General features: G+C 41.9%; 1 protein-coding gene across 2 annotated transcripts in view; it reads right to left on the bottom strand.

Moving 5' to 3' along the window:
- Nucleotides 1-4,184: 4,184 nt before the first annotated feature.
- The window catches only part of mafa (MAF bZIP transcription factor a), an 81,824-nt gene continuing 61,240 nt past the window's right edge, over nt 4,185-24,768 (bottom strand). Inside the window, exons 3-4 of one of the 2 annotated variants that reach the window (XR_014124041.1) lie at nt 13,302-13,595; nt 4,185-12,436 (exon numbers count right to left, since the gene is read on the bottom strand). The gene's annotated coding sequence lies outside the window, so the exon portion shown is untranslated. Of the gene's footprint in view, nt 13,596-24,768 lie in introns of both variants that reach the window. The other variant, XM_081715410.1, reaches the window with a different exon arrangement.

Below are 24,768 nucleotides of genomic sequence, written 5' to 3'. Positions count from 1 at the left end.
ATGTGGATATCGGACACTGCTTAGTGTGCAAGTATTCAGTTCCTCCGTAGCATCATAGCTGTTGGAGTGCATGCTCAAAGTGATACTTACTCTGTCATCAAAAGATAACCTTTGTGTCTTGACATTTTTGGAAAGCTCAGTTCAGTATGAATGAAACCCTCACAATTATAATATATACTGACATTTTCCTGAATGACTACTGACTCATGGCTACCATAAGAAACCTGACTGACTGTGCACCGAGACAGCAATGCAATGGAAGTGCTTCCAAGCCAACAGTCTGATGTTCCAGCTTCCTCAGAAGTCTCGGTAGAATGGAAAGATACATGTAGGACTTGAGTCTAAAACTTGCCTCTATCATTTTGAAAAGAAGGTTAAAAAGGCAACAACTACTTGTTTGTAAGCACATCAACAGATATGTGTTGTGCGCAAGAATAGGTAAAGCATCACTTAAAATATATAAGCTGAATTATGTGCACCTTCCCATATTAGTGACACAGGTAGTCTGAATGTTTGGTTTTAGCTGTGTGAAATCTGCTCTTAGTGCCCGTGATGACATAACGAGGAGAAACAGATTCAGTTAACTAGTGTACCATGACATGCCAGAGATAAGCAGGAAGAATATACGCACAGCAGGTTAAAATAAAGAAAACATGTAATTGGCTCAGAGGAATTTCTTGGGTTTTCTGTTTCATCCGGCAAGTTCTGAAGGAGCACACAGGTCCGAGCTGTCACTGCCTCAGTGAAGCTGACAGCACTAGGTATCTGGGTGAGCCTGACTGGACACACTATCTTAGCTAATCACAGGCTGTAGTTACCCACCATACTGCATGTCACAACTTCAAAGGTTAAAAGGTCACCGGTTAGAGTTATGCGCACCATGCTTTGGAAGGCAGGCGCGCACTAAACTCCTTTACTTTAGTTAACTACATTTATAAAGAATATGGTGATTATTATCACAATAATAAGAATACTGACATGGGAAACCAGAGACAACCACACATATTTTTATGTGCAGCACATATTTTTAATTAAATATCTGTGTATGAAAACCACAGTATGTTCTAAATGTAGTATTCTAGACCCATATGAGTGTGCAATTATTCCTCTTATCGTCTGCTATCAAGTACAAGAGTTGAATTGAAAAGTAATCTCTTAATACATCAAAATCTTCTACTCAACGCACCCTCTCAGGCCGTGCTGCTGCATTGGTCCATAAAGAATTGAATACTTTGATGTTTCTCAGTCTCTGCTCATATTAGCTGTGAATCATTCACAATGAGATGATCCAGTACTTTAATATGGCAATATATTTAAGCAATCACACCCCAGTGGCTCCCTGGAAAAGGCTGATATACAGAAAAGCATATTGTTCATCTTCAAGATTTTATATGCAGACATCACCATAGAGAGTACCCATCAAATTCAATTTAGAGCAAGCACTGATAAACACTCAGTTTGTGCTTGAAGTTCTGAAAGCTATAGAATGGCACCTGTTTGAATCTCAATGGAACTGAATATTAAGTCCAAAATTAGTTGTCATTGGTCTAAAATAGTTGCGCATTTCGAACGTGCCAGTAGTAGGCTGGTGTGTCTACCAACAGACGCTGCCTGCTGTTCGGATGCCCTCACTAAACTCCTTATGTTTACTTGCCAGGAAGTGAGGTTTCAGAATCAAGGATGAGAATGAGGAAGTAAAGAATGTAGCAGTGTTAGGGGTAAAGCTCTTAGGAGGTCTTGAACTTGGCTGTGATTTCGTCCATGAACATTCCAGACATTTCATTATGTAATACCACAGAAAGTTTACAATTGTGTGCATTTGAAAAAAAAGGCTTTTAGGCAAACATGCATGTACATTACAAAGATTAAAATTATTCCAATTTCTTGATGGAAATGTTATTCTTGAGTAGTTATTTTAATTCACTTGACAGAACCATTTTACATGTGCATTTCTCAATGTACAAAGTATATATATATCATTCCATTTTTCTGCATCGATATTATAACATTGAATGTTATATATATAGATGTCCATTACAAAGAATGAAGTTATTTCAACAGAATATACAAAGAGATCACTGAGCCTGCAAAACTCACTGTGATCTGAACCATTTCATCCTCCAGTGCATTCTGTTAAACCACCAACAGAGCCCCTGCTCTTCTGTCCTTTTGCGCGCACACACACACACACACACACACACACACACACACACACACACACACACACACACACACACAAACACAAACATTAAACCCTCACTCGCTCCTGCTGTTATCGCTGAAGTGTGACAGACAGCACTTGGCAATTGACACGCACACTTGATGTTATCTGGCCAGGGGAAAGATTCAGGGCCTTGACTGATGAGAGCGTGTCACTCATGCATTGTTTATCTCTGCCAGCGGGAAGGCCAGCAAAATAAAGAGAGCTTTCTTTCTCTTTCTCCATATATCATCTCATTGACAAAAAGCACAGGAAGGAGACAGCATGTATGTTTGTAGGGTAAGCAAGAAGAAGACAGAGAGACTGCCTGATTTTGTTAAATGTAGCATGTCACATCAGGTTTAAGTGTGAACTAATCCAGCTGGCAGTTATCATAACAAATTTGGCACTGAAGCATTCAATTGAGAAAAGCACCTGTGGAGAAATTATTTCTTTCTCAATACTCAAAAAATTTAACAACGTTATTAAACGTGGCACTTTAGAAATATATCAAATGTATTTGATGTTTGGTCAGGCATTTTTCTTTAATATAAACTTTATCCCATAGGAAAAAAAAAGCATAACTAATGATAAAAAACAGGATGTCGTGGAAGCTTGTTTTATCTCTTAGTCACTGTGAAAAATTCAGGCTTGAGTTTACCTGACAGCTTTGTTTGACTTTGTTATTGAGCTAGCAAATTGATTATACCTAGGGGTATAATGAAATAACTAATCAAATGTGTCCTCTTGTAAAGCGATTTATTTTAAACTTACAAACATGTCCCATTCTCTCGTCTAGGAATGAGAGGCTTTTAATTAATGGCTCAAGCATCTGATAACCTTCACACAGCCATTAAGAGAGACAGAGGATTCCTGCTAGCTAATTGATTGATTCACTGCACAATTCTACAATGCTAAAACATCATTAGCTCTCTGAGTTCATAAACATTATGTTGATGTATGCTTGATTAATAGGCACGGAGGAGGACTCAAAGCCAATAGCAATCATCAGTGACTTTCACTCGCATTACACATCTCATTTTAGCCCCTTTTATCGTCAAAATGTCATTTAAAATCTAAGCTTCAAAGCGATACCAGTCATGCTCTTTGCTCTTTTTGCACATTGGTTATGACTGGTGTCTATATAAAGTGGGTGTATTGAGATATTGTGAGGTAGTGCTTTTCATCAGCCTGTTTGTGCCTGTCTCAGTGTCAAAGCCACAGTTCAGAACACTGCATGCGCACAGGGAGGAGCTCCAGGTGCCACTTTGGGCTTCTTTTTTACAGAGGTCCTCCTCTGTGTCTGCCTCACTGGCCTTTGTCAACAGGAGTCCTACTGGATGAGTTTGGCAGAGGCGTCGGCTTCTGTTTGCCTTGTCTTCGGATCCAGGCTGAGAGGTTAAGCTCGTCTAACTCGGATGAGCAGGGTCTGAGCTGGTCCACTGATGGGGGGGGGGGGAGTTCAAAGGTCAAGTGTGCTAAGTGGGTTAAAGGTCCCAGCTTTCTCGCAAGCACAGGCAGCAGGCACGCTGCGGTTCAGAGAAGAAAATGGAAACGTGATCCCTCATGCCAGATACCGTTAACTTGCTAAGGTCTGTGACCTGAAAGCACCTGCGTAAAGCGGTCTGAGAGCTCGAGGTGCTACATTTTTGCCTGTGCACATGTGTGTGGGTGGATGCTGTCGATGACTCACGGATGGACAGTGAGGCCACTGCAGGTGAAGGCTGAGTCATCCAACTGAGACCCAAAGGAGAGCTGCAGCACCTCACAGAGTGACAGCGTGCATGCTCGCTGGACGATGGGAGCTCGCCCGTAGGCACTGCCTATTGCTGGCCTGCAGGTGCTGACTCATGTATGGTTCCTGCGGCCTTGCTTTTAGCTTCTGCGGGGGCGGGACAGGCAGGCAGTAACTGTAAATGGTGACACATTTGAAAAGAACACAGAGTACATTGTATGTCCTGAACAACTAATGCAAAGGGACACATTTTCTTGTTACAATGATTATTTATTAAATTTAAATTATCTGTAGCACAGTTTAAAAATTACACATTTCCATTTTGTCATGGTCACCACTGGGAACCTCCATTTCTTAGATGGTTAAAAATAAAGACTCTGAAAATAATAGAAATCATAAATTAAATAAAATTAAACTTGAAGCAAAATATTCTCCCAGAGCTTTCCCTGTCTGTTATCCAGTCTCCATTTTACACCCATCATTAGAGAAATGTGAGCTCTTATGGTTGAGGCAATGCATATAGTATGTCAAACAAACCTATGCATAATGATGAGGGCTTGTTTAAAATAAGCACAGGTAGTCTTTCAGAATAATTCATATTTAAATGTTGAAAAACTTGAACTGAAACTAAACAGTACAAATAGTTATGGTCCAGTCATTTCATGAACATTACCAGTGCTGCTTTCCACTCTAGCTCTCTTGTTTACATGCCTAGGCTTTCTACATTTCTAAAGCTGGTGGGGTTACTTTTTGATAAAGAGCATCAGCATGTACCAGATCTTGATCATAATCACATATAAGAATAGACTAACTATAACTTTTTTCTGAAGCCTTTATCTAATACTGCTGAAACTATATAGAAGAATAGAGAGAACTGCTTACAGTCATAGTTAAAGGATAGGTCAACAGAGCCGTGATCAGGTTTTTAACCCTGCCCCCCTCTACTAGAAGCAGAGTTGAATTCAGCTTTGCCTCAACCTCAGACTCTCTCAACACATATAATGAAACAGTAACATTACCACATAAAATGGTCGTAGCAAGCCGATGGATGAATATCAAATAAGTGCCTAAAAAATATCTTAAGTTGAAATTGGAAATTCTTATTTGAACATGGTACTTTCATTCTTCTTTTTTGCTTTTTGATTTTTTTAGGGTAGTTTTTTTTGTTTTTGTTTTTTTTTGTTTTTTACTCAGATGTTTAATTCCCATACATGCCATATGAGAATGTTTGATTACAAAATTACCTGAACAAACTGCTAGAGTATCAGCATGCATAGCTGCAATATATTTACATGATATATACAGGTCCCAGTCTACAACATAAGGAAGTTATTCTTTCTTTTTTCCTTTGTAGGTGGAAAAGGACTAATCTGGCCTGTAGCACACACAGGACGTGCACATTAAAGAGAACAACTGGCTCAATGAAACACGGAAAAAGAGACAGACCTCTTTTTCCCCTCTTACCAATCTTTCTCTTTTTCTGTCTCTTGCTTTAGGTATGCAGTACCCTGCACTTCCTGTGCAAAAATAACTGTACCTCCACAATCTACCAAGGAAGACATATTCTCAGGGTATTTTCCCTGTGATCAGCCTTTAGCTGGTAACATGACATGACTCAGCCTCTGGACCAGAAGGTATCGCTGTCTTGAACTTGGTATGTGCCATTAGGGAAGAAACTATGACACTACAGTATCTGACACAAAGGTGTTGACAAGTTTGTTTTACAAAATAAATTACTATCATACATATCAGCATGAGTGAGAAAGATGCATTCGGATTCCAAACAAATGAAATTGGTAGAAAGGATATGAATGAGAAACATGAGGACACTAGTCCCAAACAAAGCAGTTACAAACATTTTGTATGGGCTGGATCATGTAAATGTTTACAAATTTTCACTTATGGGATCATGTTGTTTCAGAAATATTCAAAAAAGAGACGGAACTATAGCATTGCTAGCCGCAGAAAGTCCACTGTACTGTCAGTGTGAATGGAACATGCTAAGCAGAAGAAAAAAAAAAATTCAATTCTACCTTGTTCTTCCAGGTGAAGGTTGCACACGAATGGTGATTATTGCAGCTATTAAAATAAAAAAACCACTGCGCTTATTGGATGGCTACCACCATGCAAATAACACCCCCCCCCCCACACACACACACACATATGAAATTCTGTATTAGATGCTGTTCACAGAGGGTCCTAGGAACCTTCCTTCCCAGCATGCATCAAAGATTGTCCATCCCTTCTGTGTTTGATCAAAAATGATATGTGTGTGTGTACACAGGGCATGCTAATGTGTTATCTCATACAGCTCCTCTGTGGTTGAGGTCACGCAGGCCAAGTGGTGGGGGCGAATCTCTACAGCAATATGACACAATGGCTGTCTTCCCAGCTTACATCCCTCCGGAGGATGCTCCTTGGGCTTAAGCCCATCTCAGCCCCATCAAAAGCCAACCTGCAGACCCATGTGTGACATAAAGCAGACATTTAACACTAAAATTGAAATAAAGGGAAAACACTAATTAACCTCAGCCGAAGGAGTGGGTCCCTCGGGAGGAAGCTTTACAACAGGAGCAATACTTTTTAATTGTGCCCAAGTGGCAGTGCTTCTTAAAAATGAAAATTACTGCTTGACCTCGATTTTTATTTGAACTCCCAATTCTTGCCTTGGTCTTGGAAATAAAGGAGCCTCTAAGCTTCTAGCGGATGAAAGGGCGGTGGGGGGTAAGTTACTGGCTGCCTCTCAGCAAGGCTTGTTTAAATGAGTGGGTATCAGGGAAGGTGGGATTTGCTCCTGAGGCTTTCAGTCATGTTGTAGTGGCGATGCTGCCAGGATACGTACTAAGGAAGCCAGTTTTGTTCTCGCTCCTGCTCTGTGCTGTCTTTGTTGCAGTGGGTGGCAGGGGATTTTCCGGACAGTGCCATTTCACTGCTCTAATGCGGAGGTGATTACGGCCGTACTCCCAGCGGGACATGCTGGATGGCCGCCTGCCGTGCTCTGATCCGGACCTCCTGCGTGACCTGAGCCTCCATTGTTCCAGCTCGCCCTGACGCATCTATTTTAAGAGTCAGCACACTCCACAAAGCACACAGCCATTCTGAAATTCTGGAGTGGGTTGACCTTGTCACAGATGGCTTTTCTTTTGGCATGAGTCATTCATCTCCATTGGCTGATCAGGATGTGAACACCAGTATAAGTCTCAGGGCCAAATAAGCAGATAAATGGACAAATGTATTTAGTGCAGCTGAATGCACTGATCTAGTCTGAGTCATTTGTAAAGAAACTTGGTGAGCAGCACTGCAATTAACATACTCTGCATTGACACAAGGAAGAAAACGTCTTATATTGTATTAGTTTTCTCTAACTCTTTTCTTCCTCAATGAGTTGGCACCAGTGTACCAAACCTAAATCAAACTGTCAAGAGGCAGACTGCTTGCCTAAATGGCACAAGCTGAAAAGCCACCTGTTCTCAGTCTCCAGGCAGTGTATTACTCTCATCAGATTATGTCTAGAAACCTGGATCTTGATGTTTTCCAGAAGCTCTCTCCCCTTGTATGAACCTGGCCAATTTGATCTGATTCCTGTCACTACTTTTTTCAGAGGACAATTTTTGTGGGAATGTAGAAAGACAGAAAGTGTATCCTAACAAATCTAAGGTACACCATTGATTTACTTGGGTGAATTAGTTGAATTTGGCATGGGTGAATTATTCCATAGACTGTTCAAGCACTTCAAGAGGCAATGTTTCCCATTAAGGGGCCTGAGGTCATGCCTCTTCCCCACTCCAGCTGCATAGGAGAGAGGGGGCACGATGGGGTACTGAGTCATGAGCTCCATGTAGGCTCAGGAACCCGTACCTCCACTCTTCAGATCTATGAATCTCACTGCAGGATTAACGTACACATTTGGCTGTGCTTCTGGAAGCCATCTTGAAAAGAAAATGAACATAACATACTAAAATCTTTCAGAACCAGGTGGCAGATTAGCTATTGCCAGACTCTAGAAATCAAACAGCCCACTCCTGCCTTCACACAAATTATAGTAGAGAAATAAATAGAAGAGAAAAACTATTGACCCCTGCATGGGCTGAAATGAGGTGGGGCCATCAGAGGGCTGTAATTACCAAAGGAGGTCTGCAGTAATCCAGAGATTATCAGAGAAGGTCTGCGGTAATCCAAAGAATTACCAGAGAAGGTTAGCAGTAATCTAGAGATTACCGGAGAAGGTCTGCTGCAGTAATTACCCGAACTCCATCCCCAAACCATGTCTATTTCCCAGCACCAGCTAATCTTTACTCTAACTCTGCCTCACAAACCTTCAGCCACTTTAGCCAATGGTAAAACATGTGTAAGCGTGAATGCCTGCATAAACATATGTGTGTGTGTGGGTGGGTGTGTGAATTGACTATGGGAGTAACCGGTATACGGTTGAAGAGCAGTTAGCTATTGCAAAACCTCGGTGGAATCAAGAAGTCTTGCAAGATAGTGTAAAAAGCATACTGAAAGTAGCTGAATTTCATGTGATGGGTTTTTCTCTTTTTTTGATTTTGGGGATGGGGGTGACCTTTTGCTGAACTCAGTCAACTGACCTCAACCAATGTTGTACCTATGTTCTATCAGAAATGGATGGTAACCGTGCAAACTTTGTAGGGGCCAGAAAAGAACAAAAGCATAGAATGAAGTTATTACATAACCTAAGACATGCCATCCCTTAAAACTTCTGTCCTGAGAGACACTGTTTGCTCAGTCCAACCAACCTGTGCTGCATTAGTCACATATTACCCTGTTTCACAGCTGTTCCGGAGTTCAGAGTTCAACAATAAGATAACATGATTGCTGTTTCCATTAAAGAAGTACAAGACAGAAAGCCTTAATAAATGAACAAAAATAAGTCTCAAGTGAAAATCACTGAAAATAGATAAATAAATAAAATAGTAAAATAAATAAAAGTGCATACAAAGAGACTCCATCAAGTTGACATAAAACAATAGAAAGGAAATAACCAGGTTCAAGGGAATCAAACACAAATTCATGTGTATTTGTTAAATGGCTCCTCACTCAACAACTAGTTGTCTGTAACACTAGCACACGGTGGGCCATGTTTGATAGATCAGACTTCTATCATAACTGTTTGGTAAGCGTGCCAAGTATGCCTTGCTTAGAAATCAGCAACCTTAAAGAAAAGCACTGAATCTCTTTTATTATCTTTTATATAAATCAATTGAATGAATCTGACATACTTTTTAAAGGACAAACTCAAATTCATCCTTTAATGTCCTGTTGAAAAATTGATTAGATGTCTGCGTTGTTGTGAATGCTAAATGCTTTGTTAGCTTGCTAACACCCCCTGCTACCAGTGCTTTATTTGAGGACAAGACTATGTGGGTGGCCCTAAAGGTTAACTGGGATTTTATGCTGAGAGATCAGTGATGGGAGCCCTCACCAACCAACCAGATGCCACTATATTTAATTCCAAAGTAAAACTTTCCAGTAACCAGACACTGTTGTGGGCACTCAAGGCTGAACTTACAGAGGATTTCTATTTAGTGCTAAAGACCAATCACTTCATTCAAATAGTCAAATATAAACATATTAATTGACTATAAATAGTCAGTTAATAAACTGAAAGTCTCCCTTGACCTCTCTGCCCTGGTTTGCCCACTCGGAGCTCATGGACAAATGGCTTGCCAAGTCTCGAGTTGGCCCTTCTTACCTCACACCCCCTCTCTACTTAATCCAAAACCCAAGCCTCCGATACTCACGCCCACCCCCTGCCTTCAGTCTCTGGGCCAGATTGATGAGGCGCTCCACCTCGCCAGCCTGCAAATGTCTGTGCAGCGAGTGAAGAGTGGAGCTGAAGACTGATTAAATGGAAGGGGGCCGTGTGTGTTTGTGTATGGGCGTACATGGCCTGGAGAGGGGGCGCAGGGGGCCAGTGATGGAGAGAGCGGTGAAAAACGCGAGGAGGTAAATCTGAATCTGGACAACACGTCTGCAGCCTGTGCTCTGTCACTGCTTACAGGATATCCATCATTTTAATACACCTCTAGCCTAGCCCTATGGGTAATATATCTTTGACCTGTGATTACACTAACAGCTTATTGTTTGCCCACTGAACAATCCCATTATGTAGTATGTCTGTTTACATGTTGTTTAAAGGGTTTTAGATTGTTCTTACAGAGGACTAAACACATGCTGGGCACTTTACATAAGACGATGCTTCGTGCTTTTTTCTTGTTTACTTTTTCTTTTTGTTCTTTTTTGTTTGTGCTCTTGTGTACTCTACCCAGATTAATTTAAGAGATTTAATTACCTTCCAAGAATCAGCCTTTCATCTTAGAGGTCCGTGAAGCTTTAAACACAAGATAGTCTTTTAACACACAGTAACAGTCACCTATGAGTGGCAGGTTGAGTCCTAATGTGTCGGCATTCAAATCTGTATTAACTTATCACTGCAGGAGCAGCCAGAGCTGCAAGGGAGAGGAATATCCTTTTGATGTTGTTGTTTTTTGTTTTTTTTATGGATATGGTGACCAAAGAGAATAAAGCACACCTAACACTTCAAACGCTCCATTTAAACCCTCCTTAAAGGCAGCCAAAAGACAGGTGCCTGTTCCAAGTTGATATTTTCTCTCTCTCATGTATTTGTAGTTAACATAATTCTTCCTTTTGTTTTCATCTACTGCTCATTTATTTTAAACGATCCAGAAACAACTGTGGACTGCATTTTATAAACATTCTCCAGTTAGAATGCAAAGATTGGGCGTATGAGACAGATTTCTGCTTCTTTACCAATATCACTGGCTCAAAATAACATGTTGAATAGGTGAATGGAAGTTTACACATTTGAAATTGCAGCAGATTCTAAACACCAGTCCACACATCTGGACTGAATTAGGCCCTGTCTCATTAAAACAGGCACATGGGTCAGTGCAGTGGTTAGCTGAGGTCATTATCTACCAGCTGTTTCAGAGGAAGTCCTGCAAGATATTCATTAGGTTTGGCTGTAATAAAAGATTTAAGGATTTAAGGGCTTCAAAGTGTTTACCATTTTACAACCAATTTTCTTTCTGGGGTACAAGAATGAAGATGTACTCTGAACATGATTCACACACAAAGGAGGGAAAGCATTTTTGAGTGTAGGCAAAATTTCATGGACGAAACGCCTCGAATGGGCATGCTCTATGTGGTATACTTTAAGCACCGAGATCAAGAATACTTATAGGTAGCAATGTCCAAGTGACGACATGATAAAAACTAAGATAGCTAGATAAACAGATAGCTAGATAAGTACAAAAAGTGGTGTTATCGGATTTGGTTGGACCCATGAATGGCTGCACTGAGCAGAGCAGCTTGGAAACAGGCAGGCAGTGCCAGTGACTCACAGAGATGTGTAAATTCCCTCTGACACCAGATAAATAGACAGTTCCTGGCAGGCTGCCCTGTACCACTTTGTGTGGTGCCACTTAATTGGACCGCCCTACTTCCGTTTTTCCCTCATACTGTTAGGACAGACTCTCTGTTCAAAACCCAAATTGCTTGATCATATGTCTACCTTTCCTAGACTAATTAATGGTGGCGTGCTTGTTTTTCGGCATGTTGTATCATAGATATGCAGTGTATGCTAAGAGGAAAAGGAAAAACACAAAGAAAAGTGTAAGGGTGGGGCTGGTTTGAAATGCCAGCGGTAGCTACGTTTTTTAACCCTGAACCAACCCAGTGACATGGTTCCCCTTACTGTACTTGAACAACCTCGGTGTTCTTTTATCTACATGGCAGCATGCAGATTTCTATACATACTGAATTTACATTGTTTACAAAAGCAAGCCCTGAATCAGCCCTTTGTTCCACACATTCCTGACTCTCTCTTCTGTCCATTTCTCTGTCTCTCTGTTCCGTAGGCTGAGATGCCCGGTGAGTCTCAGCCGGTCCAGCAGACCTGTCCCTCCCGGCACTCCAGCGCTGAAGCGTGGGGTAGGGTGACGTCCCGGGGACGAGGAGACAGAGAACGGGGGGCTGATAATGAGGATTCCCCATAGCGCTGTCTATGCGTGAGCGTGCACTTCATGCTTTTTTTTTTTTTCCTTTTCCAGAGCACTTCATGCCCCCACAGCCAGCCACAGCTCCAGGGGCCAACCGTTATGAACGTCTTGCGTCATGTATTCATCATGTTCGTTTCCCCGTCAAACTTCTTGTACATGCTGGACAGGGGGACTGATGCTCCTGCCCTTCAGAGAGCTATCGCACCTGCTCCAGCTCAGAAGCTTTATAGCAGTCACTAAACAGGAAGCCAGTGAGACGAGAGTCTTTCACAGGATTTGGCCAGGGTGGGTCCCCCCATCCTGGTAATCCAGGAAAAGGGGTCACCCATCCAGAGATGAAGGGCCACAGGTTGTTGGCGGCTGCTCGATGATACACATGAAGAGCGGATGGAGAGAGGCAGAGAGGAGTGGAGAGACCAAAGACTAGAGCAGGAGCTAGCTTGGGTGTCCTCAATAAATCTACCAAGTTTAATACACAAAGGATAGTGTTACATGTGGGTTGATCAGTGATTGAGAAAACAAAATGAAATAAACAATTCCTCTCCTTGTTTTTCACTCCTCTCCCCTCTCTCGCACTGGTCTTTAAAACATTTCCTTCAGGTGACCAAGTTTAGGTTATAGATCCCTTTCACTTTAAATTTATTGCAGTGATAACTTTTGTTAATGTATGTGAGTATTATTGTATGTGATGTACTTATTACATTACTGGCCAAAGGCCTCTGTTTTCAGTCTGGTCTGTGTGTATACTTTAAATAAACAAACAAACAAATAAATAAATAAAATCCCTGAATTGGATTCACTTTGTCACATTTAAATAACTTTAGGTGAGGCTGTATTATCTCTGCTCATTAAGAAGTTGTTAAAATGTACTGACTAAATAAATGTAAAAAATGTTGAAATATATAAGAATCAACTCTTGACATCTACAAGACTGTTAACCAAAAGGGCTTGGAAGGCTCAGCTACGGTTCTGTCCATGCTGTTGTACATAACACATTATTATAGGAATATATATATATATATATATATATATATATATATATATATATATGGGAAGACTTCCTTTTCAACGCCAATCACTGACCCGAAAATGGCCATACATTTGATCATTAATTTGTATCAATTAGAAAACAATGTGCATAGGAGGTGGTGGTAATTACAATGAGGTCTGACTTCAGTGGGAACATACACTGGAAGGAGATGTACACTGCTGAAAATGCCTCTAGTGGAAGACAGTCAATGTATTACAGACGTCCCTGGCAGGGAGCAATGTGTTTAGATGTACTAATTACAATAACATGCACACGATGGGGTTTTTTTTTCACCTGAAGAGAAAATATCATTTCCAGTAATATCCCTCCGATGATTTCGGCTCTCTTGAGTTTGCAGTCTTTTTTTCCTCCTTTGATGTCGTTGTTCATAGAAAAAGAAGGTGTCAGTCTGTTAAAGGTGTGGGAGGGGGTTAGGGGGCGCTGAGGAGTGGAGCCGCTGGCGAAGGGCAGGAGGGTGCACTAGTGCCGCCTCCCTCTGCTCCTTCTTCAGCCCGCCAAGATTGAAATGTTGTGCTTTGTGGGAGGCCCCGTGTCCTGGGTCAGCTCACTGCTCTGTCACCATGACATCTGTGGACACAGACAGGGAAGACACAGGGGTGGGGGGAGGATTATGAGAAGAGGAAGAGTCGGGGGGATAGAGGGAGGGGAAGAAGAGGGGTCAGAGATAGTAGGTGAACACATTTACGGGCATGGCCAAGGACAGGCTGCGCACGCGACCTCTGTGAGAGTCCATGAGGCTGTGGTGGGTGGCTTGTTCTTGCTCGGGGGACTTTCTCAGCATACTTTAAAGAGGTCTATGGATGATGCGGGGTGATTCAAGCCTGCTTGGGGGTGGTTTCCCACTTTACCGAGCCCTGAAGAGAACAAAGGCAGCCTGACCACTCTGTGAGTGTACTCTGATTCCCGCCCACATCCAGATTAGGAGAGCAGTGGCAATTAATCTGCTGTATCTGAGCCACACCCCCAAGAAATGTCACACCGCCTCTTAATTCACAACTCCTCATGACACATGCCATGCACTTACTTTTGATAGTACTTATAATGCACTATGTAGCTATGCAATTAAAGTAGAAGGGGGGAAAGTACAGGAGAAGCTACAGTAGAAGGAAGTGTGTATTTTGAGGAATTTTGTTTCCTTCAAACCACTATATTTCAACAAGGATATGTTGAGATACACTGGTTTGGAGGAAACAGAATACCATACTGATAACTGGACACATTTTTATCACTTTACACTACACCATGTTATAGGTACAGTTGTAATATTGATTAAACATTTCCAGGTCGCAATTTCTTGTCTCAACAGTGAACAAGTGGAAATGAGTCCATGCAATCACCCATGAGAGTCAACATCTTTGTTGAGCCACTGATCCACAGTTCTCTCTCTGGTTCTATCACCGTACCTCACAGGTAGAATGGAGCGGCTGCAGCTGCATGATTCATGTGCCTCTGAACCCTCCTCCTCGTGGGTGGCCCATTAGGCAAACAGGTTTACTTCTGCCGGGCATACACAATTACTGCCACTTAAGGCAAACAAGCTTGTAACTAAAAATCTATTGAATCAATCAAAACACACACACACACACACACACACACAAACTCACACCCACACCCACACAGGTTTGCTAATGTCCTGCTCATTAAAACAGCCTTACAGTACAGTAAGTCATGTCTAGTAAGTAAGTCCTGTCTCATGTCTGAATATGTGTCTAATATGTCAGCTGCCCTTGATGATGCTCTGTGTTACGGCTGCCTACGTGATAATCTGTGTCTGTGCATGAGCTCGTGCATGCGTGCACATGCTTCTGTGCATGCATGTGTGTATGTATGCTCAAAGTTGCTTATCAATGACAACCTGTTACATCCATAGTTTGGCTTGCAAGCACCCATGAACTTACAGGGCATCTCAGTGAATCTTTGTGAATGCACAACATCCAGTCCTGTAAGTAAATGAATGCTTGACTTGACTGCGTTACTGTCAGGCTATACTTCCGTCTGTTAACACGGTAGGTATGGTTTTCACCTAGTTTTCTTAGAGCTTTGCCCATCTCAGAATGTCTCCATAGAGACCAATTTTTCTAGAACCAAGAACAGGCCCTTAATGTAATTTTCTGTTTTGAAAAAACAAAAATTCATGCTGAAACACAAGGCGTGAAGGACAGCGATACAAAACGGAGTACAATGTGCATTCTCAATTGTGTGGAAAAGACAAAGAAAAAACACTTTTAAAAACATTGCTGATATAACTACACTGTGGCATAGCTATTGGCATTTCCTATGGTACTCGGAAAAAAGCGACCATTTACAAATGAAGCTCTTTTGCCAGTCATCCTTCCGCACAAGTTTGAGGCATGTGTGGGTGCGTGTGGCTGTGTGTGGGTGTGTGCGGCTATGCACGTGTGGAGAAGACAGCCGACGCTGCACCTGGTTTCCTTCTCCTGGGTTACCACACGTGCAGCTGTGGTCAAAGTGCACAGAGCAACATTTGGAGCAAGCAGGAGATCATCTAAAGCACAGCTTCCCAAAGCAGAACCCCGCCTGACCATCCCCAGCACAAGGCTTGCGCGTGACTTGCCCTCTGTTGCTCCAGTGACATCTTAAGCTTGGTCTTTATGGAGGTTTTGCTGGTTGTTAGCCTAACATCAAAATCAATAATTTTTACATTATCGTATAAATGAACAATGTCCATCCACCATCAATCCATCTTCCATAACAACGATACTGTTGTAAATTAATAATATCTAGATGCATGAAACACTGGGGCTAATACCCCAGTCATCGGTTTCAGCACTGCACACTTGAGCTTCCCAATGTCAGCTCTTAGAAGAATATAAAAATAACAATCAAGTGTATTTAGTTTTTCGCCACTTTTGCTGGAGAGGACAGAGTAACTGGTGAGAGGGCTCTCCGGGCAGCTCCCAACCCAGGTGCAAGCATCCGAGCTTGCTGTCTCATCAATAATTGACAGCGTCAAACCAATCAGAACAATTTGCTCCCCACAAGTGAAGTGCTCGAGCAGGCTCGGGGTGCTTAATCATTAATGAGGCAATTAGCTGAAACGGTTACACCTGGCCCGAGTCGTTTGCGGAGGGGACACTTGTCTGACGCTCCACCAGAGGACTTGGGCATATCAGATGACAGGAGTCCTAGCAGGGTCATCTGTCGGCAAGGAAAGTGGTGCCTGACACCTCCACAAACCCTGTCCCCTCTTATCCAGTCCAGCTCCTTCCGCAAGCTGAGCAAGAGCAAACATGTTAGGCCGCTGCCGTGACGGGGGTGGGGGGTCGAAGTCTTGCAGGTCGTTGCTGAGGAGCGAGTCCATTTAGGTCGTTTCCTGGGTAATCCCGCTAAGGGCATGTCGTTATGGACAAGCATAACATCGATCGTCGTGCAAACGTGGGAGAAAATGACGAAACAACAACATCAACATTAACAACAAAGCATCTGTCACCGTCTGACGTGTTAAGACCCTGCATTGGTGTCTGAGAGGGAAATCAAATTCTTGAAAGAGACCTTCACAAAGAGCCATTAATCAGAGCAGAACCAGCCTAATGTGCCAGGACTCACCGTACAAGACATTTGGTGTGGCTGGGAGGATTAAGGAAGAGATACTCATTCATATTTACCATAATTTTAACTAGAAGTATTAATAGATCTTAAGACACGTTTTTATTCCACTATCAATAAAAAAGCACAAGAAGCCCATCTCACAAACAACTGAGATTAAATTATACAAAAAAGGATCATGCAGAAAATGTATAGCAGGTGACATCTGCAGAACATCTGCAGTCTTCTACTCCCTCCAAACATGATCCTTAACATCTTATACCTTCAGCTTCTCTTAGAATATCAATAAGTAATTTCTGCTTATGATATTCACATTATACATCACTGTCACCCAGTAAGAAAACCCCCAAAACAACAGATATCTGCAACTTCTCTTAATGGCTATTCTTAATATTGTTTTCTTCTAGTCTTGATTTACATGGACTATAAGAAGTCACAATCACACCACAATTAATTAGATGCTGTGGTCATGTGTGTACAGTGTATTGACATTTGTGTTTATATTATAGGCAGACGCTGCATGGTTAATGATTACAACTCAGCTCTGTGACGCTCACTGCATCAGAGGGAAGAGAAATATTTTCTAAGAAGAAATCTACCCTTCCACCTCTGTCAGCGATAAAGCTAGCACCTATGTGTACTGAGATATGCATGCATTTAAAATCGTAAATCGATATTTATTAAGAACAGTGTGAAATTCAATTAAAAAGGCAGGCAGGGAAATGACACCTTAAGAAAAAAGAACAGAAGCAAAGTGAGCAGAGTAAAGGCTGAAGGTGACGAGGTGTCATATGTTAATTCTCAAAGTAAGTACCTAAAGCAAGTAGATATTAACCTAGCCAAATAAACTTGGAGCTAACACATAACCGCAAAGCCATTGCGGTATTGCTGTCAGTGGCTACTGAACGTGCTGTGAGCTTTCAAAGGTTTTCTTCTTAAACCCCAACTTTTCTGAGAACACAAGGGGAAAAAATAGCTGGCGGAAAATGGAGCGGCCAAATAAGGTGCCTGGAAAGTAGCTAGCTCGGTCAGAATGCATTTTCACCCAGTGAAAAACAAGTCTTCAAAGAGGACGAACCTTTCTGTCCCTGATATGCTCCTCACCTCAGGATGAGGAAATTCACATTTGAGCTCCCTACTCTGCAAAGGTGTGAGCATAGTGTTCCAGTCCACTGTGTTTAAGATCACTTGGAGAGCAGGCTGAGTGTGGAAAGAGCTGGCTGACAGTAATGCCAGCGAGCTGTTCTGTACCTCCAAAACAAACCTTCGGCTCAGTGTCAGGTCACGCAAACCTGCGCCTCTCAACCTGCCTGAAATAACAACTCTGTACTGTGTGTGTGTGTTAACGCCGTCAACTGCATGAGACAACCACTTGATGTTCTCGTTCTCTCTCTCTCTCTCTCTCTCACACACACACACACACACACACACACAGTGCCTACAGGACTCATTCTCATGAAAAACAGGGACAGTTGGACTCGATGGAGCATATTTAAATTCCCTCCACCTTCCTCCCAAAAAGCATGAGTTAAACTTTTTTTTTCTTACTGTGGCAAAAAAAAAAAAAATAAAATAAAAAAATTAAAAATTAAAAATTCCAGTATCAAAGTTGAAGCTTGCTGAGTATTGTTACTGCATTAGTAATGTTTTTATGTAAGACATTTATTAAGGCAAGGCATACTTATTTGTATAGCGCTTTTCATACACAGTGTCAACTTAAAGTGTTATACACAGGAATAGAGGAATTAAATAATAAAGCGTATTACATCCTGTAACGTTGAGCGATAAGGAGGCGGACGCATGTGCTGAGAGGAGCGAGATTTCAAAGGGGCAAATCCAAAATCAGGGTCATTAGTGCAGTCCAGGGTCACAGAGCCGACACGGAGAGTACGAGGAAACATTACAAAACAAAAACACGTGAAGGCAAACTAAGGAAGCAGGCTAGGAAACACAACGGCTAAGATCAACACAAAGCACAAAGAAACAACCATCAAACATTAATTCAAAAATTAGAACAACAGTCAAACCTCCAAACAAACAATGAACAGCCCCAACCAAGGCACACATCAGGGTTTAAATACATGAACTAGAACCGAGGGACAGGTGTACGCAATCAATGTGAGGATAAAACGAAACTATGGAACGGAACAAACACAAGACATCGAAAACACGGAACATGGAAGGGACTGATCGTGACACATCCCAAGATCTATCGTCTCAGGAAGGAAGAAAATGGGAAAATAAAAAATATATAACAGCACATAGCTCAGTGAAGTATGTTTTATATCATATTGTTTCAGGTTCATAAATGTGCAACTATTTCCCTTTGAGAAAAATGTCACTTTTTTAAATGCAGTAACTCATTCATAATCTTTCATCTACTACTTAAGCCTCAGGATTTGGTACTCATCTTTGAACCGTAGCGAAAATAAATAATCTCATTCCTTTTTATGTGAATTTAGTCTAAATAAACAAAAGACTGTTTATGTAAACATACTTCTGCTTTCTGTAAATTCAGTTCAAGATTTTTAAGGATGTCAGTAACACGTCTGTCATACTCAGGATAAGAAACATTACGCTACATGTCAGTGGACACAAAGGTTCTGTTTCAGTGCGTCGACTTTTTTCAGCCTTGTATCAACCACCGGCACTTCAACACACGCGCACACACACAGGGTATTCTGAATCTTTCAATCATATCAACATGCGACTACTCATGCAGGGAGCGTGGGGGCTGATCGTTAGATAACGTGTCCTGCTCGATCGCAAGCAGCACAGGCGCGAGATGGGTCACGATGTGCAGGGACTGTCCCACTCCCGTGCGCGGATGTGACACTTCCTGCAATGCAAATCAACTGCGGTTCAGCAAAGCGAAAGAGCTACCGGCCTGAATATCAGAATGTGCAAGCCATATTACCCAGTACAGGCCGAACGTTTCACAGAAACAGAAAACTACCGATCACGTTTTCCATCTCAAGCGTCTAGTAAATGGGCAATCGTTTACTAAACAGACTGGAGGGAACTAAGGAACTTAGTCCAACGTGTCACAGCTACATGACAGGCAAAGCATGACATCACACGTTGCCTGAATCTACACTTCGCTTGAACATGTTACATTTTTAAACATCAGTTTATACTGCAAATGCATGGATACATCTGCAGGCAAGGAGCACACCGCCTTGTGGCGCGAGAGAGGGTCCGATGGAGTGAAGCGCGAGTAGCGCACTCTTGAAAGCCAACCCCTCTGGTCGCTAGGAAAATTCCAGACGACCTTCCGTTAAACCTGGCTCTTGCGTTTCTCCCACTCTCTCCGCTTACCTCCGCCTCGGCACGCAACGGGACTCCCGCTGTGGAGTGCCGCGGCGCACGTGGGCGAGGTCGCGATGAGCTCAACAGCTCCGGGAGAGTTGCTTACTGACTCGAGCATCAGCTTTTCCGTGTCAGAGCCGCAGCCTATAGCGGCCCGGTATGCCAACTGGTCTCTGTGCGAAGGAGAAGAAAACGAGCGCACGATGGAGTAACCAACCCAAGGGCATGTGTTTGCACAGTCGTTCTCGCTTGTTGAAACGCAACGTGAAATGCAAGGCTGCTGAATAAACTAGGGGAGACTTTTAGTTTTGCAAAGTGTTGCCCAATACCAGGGTTAGGTTAGTTCCACCCTCTTAACTGTATGTACTTGTGTGCCAGTGTGTGCATGTGCTTGAGTGTGTTTGTTTGTGTAGGTGTGTGTGTGTGTGTGTGTGTGTGTGTGTGTGTGTGCATGAGAGAGAGAGAGAGAGAGAGAGAGAGAGAGAGAGAGAGAGAGAGAGAGAGAATAGGCTTTCCCTAGTGGTTGCATGAAGTTATAAAGTGTGTATGGAAATTTCCAGAAAATTTGTTTGTGGAAGGAGGAACCCAGCTGGCCTTTTCTTCCCTAAATTAGAAGTATTTTAAGAGCACTCCTCTAGAGAAGTCTGCCTCTGTTCTCTTTGTCTGAAGCCAATTTACTGTTGGTAAGACACTTTGGGAGACATGGATTGCCTAATCAGATTTTGCCATTTATAGAACGATCCAGAATGACCACTGCCTGCATGCCCATTTGAGATTCACTCTCATCTAGATCTCTCATAGCAGCTGCACAATCATCCATGAAAACAGCAAAACAGAGACCAATGATCTCTTGTTCACACTTGCTCATACCTGTATTCCTGTTTTTATTCTGAGCGTTGGGCTGACAACAGAAAACTGACATGGTGAATAGTAAATTCACATTAGGAATTATGATCCTAAACCCAATAGCAGAATTTTGGAATAGATATTGTTGTTACATAGTACATAAAACAGTATTTTGAAAGGCATTGGAGCTATGTAACAAATTAATGAATGATCAAAAATACCCATGCAATTTGTTCAAATAAATAAATTCATACATACATCAAATAGACTATATGAAGCTACCTTAAATCATGTAAAATAATTTCCATTACTCCATTTAGTCTGTTGCTACTGTGCGGTCTGGCAGTTGGGCTATTTAAATGGAAATTTGGAGTACTTCCCAATGGGGAGAGAATGTCTAAAGGAAAACTGGGCAAAAACAACTTTAGTTATATGCTCTGTGTATGTTTAAAATATAATTTATAAATAGGATGTCAAACTGTGTGCACTCTCAAAGAGCTGTTTTGACTCTTTTGTTCTTTTACTTTAAAAACAGAAAATTTTCTGCCTGCAAACAACTGTGCCATAATATACACCCCCTTTCCTTTCAGAAATACACTCCACGTTAGGACAGACTCTCTTTTCTGTGAAAACTGTCATTCCACACATAAGAATATATCTCTAGGCTGTTTTTCTAAGTCGTTTGTGTGAAACGACAAAAGGTGTAAAGGTGAAAGGCGAAAGGGAAGTGGAGATAGGGGCAATAGAAACCTGCTGCCAAGCGGTGTCTTATAAGCACGAAGAACGGAGAGACCAAAAAGACAGGCGCTCTCGCTCAGACAAAGTCGTTCTCCATGGATGAGAGATCCATCAGCCACGCCGAGGCAGCGAGATAAACGAGAACGCAAAAAAAAGGAGAGGAGAGGTTTTGAGGAGAAAGACGAGGAAGAGGAGAGGCAGTCAGGACTTCATGCAGTTAGACACATGGGTTTGGGGAGGTGGGGGCTCAAAAAGCAAGAGGAGGTGTCGGCGTAACCCTGGCAGAGAAGAGCCAGGGCAGACGAGGCTGAAAAACGCTAGCGAAACATTTAGAACAGTGTCTTACGTTTCTATACCCAGCTTCCTGACCATTCCCTGGGACTCTGCTGCCAGGTGAGGGAGACGACTGGCAAAGGTACCGCGCACGTTAGTCTTAGACTGGAGGAAGGCTAGCACGTGCTTCACCCAGACCCGGCGGGGGTCAAGGAGACTGCACTGGGTAACATGCCCCCCCTGCCTTTGCTGGTCAGGGGACTGGTGTCACCACCACGCCCCCGACAGAGCTGTGAGAAACGGAGGCCAGATCTGCCATGTCACCTACGCTTACGCAATCTCTCCCGCGGAAAGGGAGGCATGCCAAGCTGAATGGGCCCGAGCAGAGGCCCAAGCTGTGGGTAGTACAAGGCACAGAGCTTATACTCTCCCCTCTAAAGACAGGAGCAGGACCAAAGACAAACAGAGCCGCTGCACTGACAATTGTTTATGCTTTAAAGAAAGGCAAACCACGGAAAATGAATGATTTGATCAAGAGGAACGTTCCTTGTTAGAAGCAGTGAACTCACATTTCCTTATAAATGCAACTTAACCATGTGTAACATCGTGTGTGCACTTGTCGGTACGTGGTAAGTTAGGATACAGAAGTTGCTCAAATGTAAAATCTAAGTTGTGTCTTTTTTTCTTTTGTATGAATTCTTAAAATACCCATGTGTTATGATTAATAAAATATGCATGTATAACCCATATGCCATGAAATCTCTTCTATATGTTCTGAATTTCACCACTGTAGCTTCAGGGAACATCAGTGGTAAACATCATGAACTGTGGTTTCCTAATGTAAATGATAACTGGAGAATATCAGTAGGGAAAGTGGCACGTCAGTTTGAATGGATTCATTAATTTTTTTCTTTCGATTAAGTTATTTTTAAAAAGCATGTACAACCCTTGATTGGTGTGCTGTTCTGTTCCTTGTAGTCAAGTGTTCAGTTGTGACATGCAAGGTTCATTTTACACGATCTTAGCTCAGAGACGGTACCTACAATGCAAAACAGTGCTGATTCAATTAAAGAAAGGGGGAAAATTTTTCAGTATAAAGTTGGTCATTTTGGGAGTATTATTATGCAATTCATTCTCATTCGATGTTTTTATGTGTCATGACGCTTACATTATGAAAGATGCCTGCTGTGTCACGTCCGCCAGACCGTAATGAGCAATGAACTCACAAACACCACAGGAGACTGAACTACTGGAGGGCCATGACAGTTACAAGTAGCTATATTAGATAAAAATGATAAAATGACATAATAAAACATATAAATCATTTCAGTTCAAATGAGGTGATCTATTAAATAACATGTTTTAATGACAAAAACAATTTAGATTTAAGTACTTCTTAAAATAATTTACAATTTATGGAAAGGATTAAGCCACCTTGATATTTTTGGGGAAAAAAAAAGTTTTAAAAAATAAAGAAATAAAATAAATTATATATCTATATATAATTGTCAAAGTCAAATGTCAAATAAAAAACAAAGTAAAAACCTTTTTGCATTTGCATTTCTTTAAAGCTGCTTCTTTTTGGGAGACAGACCTTTGGACTGCAGTGCTAGTATGACATGATGTTGCCTAACAGTTTGCCAGGTGTCATGAGGTCATCATGAGGTCATCATGGACTGGTAAGCCCAGTTTCTTGCTGTCTTGCCCTGCACTCATACCACTTTTGGTTCACATGTAACTTCACCCAGTGTTTTGGCATAAAGAAAGAGGAGATTAGAAAAAAAAAGACTTGCAACTGAGGACAGTGGATTGGTAATAGGTGATTACACGCATGTCCTGATTGATTTGATAATACACGTTCTTAAGGCTGAGTGCAGGAGGTGACATTTTTAGTGTGACTGAGTAGGGTTATGATGAGTTACGTGCATTATGTGTACGCACACACCCACCCACCCACACACACACACACACACGCACACACACACACACACACACACACACACACACACACACACACACACACACACACACACACGCGGTGTTCATCCTCCTACCTCTCATTAAGGTCTTTTCTGTAGTCTCATATGTTCAGCAAGGTTCAGTGAGGGTTTTACATGACAGGGTAGCTAATCAGCTATGTTGCCAAAGAAAATATGCTCATTACCGTCTCCATAAGTGCCTAAAGTACAGTCTGTCGTGTCACTATGGTGCATTATTCTCTGGAAATAATGGGAAATAATGCAGTTACAGTTCTCACTGTGGAAAATTGTGGAGTGTGGAACTGGTTTTATTCTAGACAATGGATGAGCAGCAAAGGTAAAAACAAGCTCACTGTTCCCTCTCACACGCCATCACTGCCGGGATCCTTCAGTCCCCAGTTCAAGTTCAAAGTTCAAGTTCAAAGTTTTATTTGTCACATACATAGTCATACATGGTATAACTCACAGTGAAATGCTCTCGTAACTGCTCTGTCAAAGCTGAGGAGATATACAGGGAACTACAGGGAAATGGATGTGGTTTGATGAATAAATAACTATGTAATGAAGGATTCAGAGGGAATGTATAATATGTATATATACACAATGTACAATTTCTATTTATTTATTTATTTATTACAATTTACAGTTTTTTACAGTCTTTGTATGATGTTATGATGTTATTGTGGACATCATACCCAGAGTACATAGAGTAGTCCCCACAGTTCATCAGTTGCCTTGATTCAGGGCCTGAATGGTCTGCAGGAAGAAACTCCTCTTCAGTCTCTCTGTGTTGGTCTTCAGGGAGCGAAAGCGCTTCCCTGACCTCAACAGAGAGAAGAGCCCATTGTTGGGATAGGAGGTTTTCCCTTTCCAATCAATAATTGTCAAAACGACTGGTCTTTTTGGTCCAGTCTAAATCACTTTGCTTTCACAGCCATTTCCTATCTTCTTTTTATGGGAAAATGTCTATCAAGTTTTAATTGCCCTTATTAAATATAAATACACTTTAGCCAGTTTCAAGTTTTAGA

This window comes from Electrophorus electricus, chromosome 6 (assembly GCF_041902795.1).
Source record: "Electrophorus electricus isolate QZ-2024a chromosome 6, ASM4190279v1, whole genome shotgun sequence".
Taxonomy (NCBI): Eukaryota; Metazoa; Chordata; class Actinopteri; order Gymnotiformes; family Gymnotidae; genus Electrophorus; species Electrophorus electricus.
This window is presented reverse-complemented; position numbering and strand designations above follow the sequence as displayed.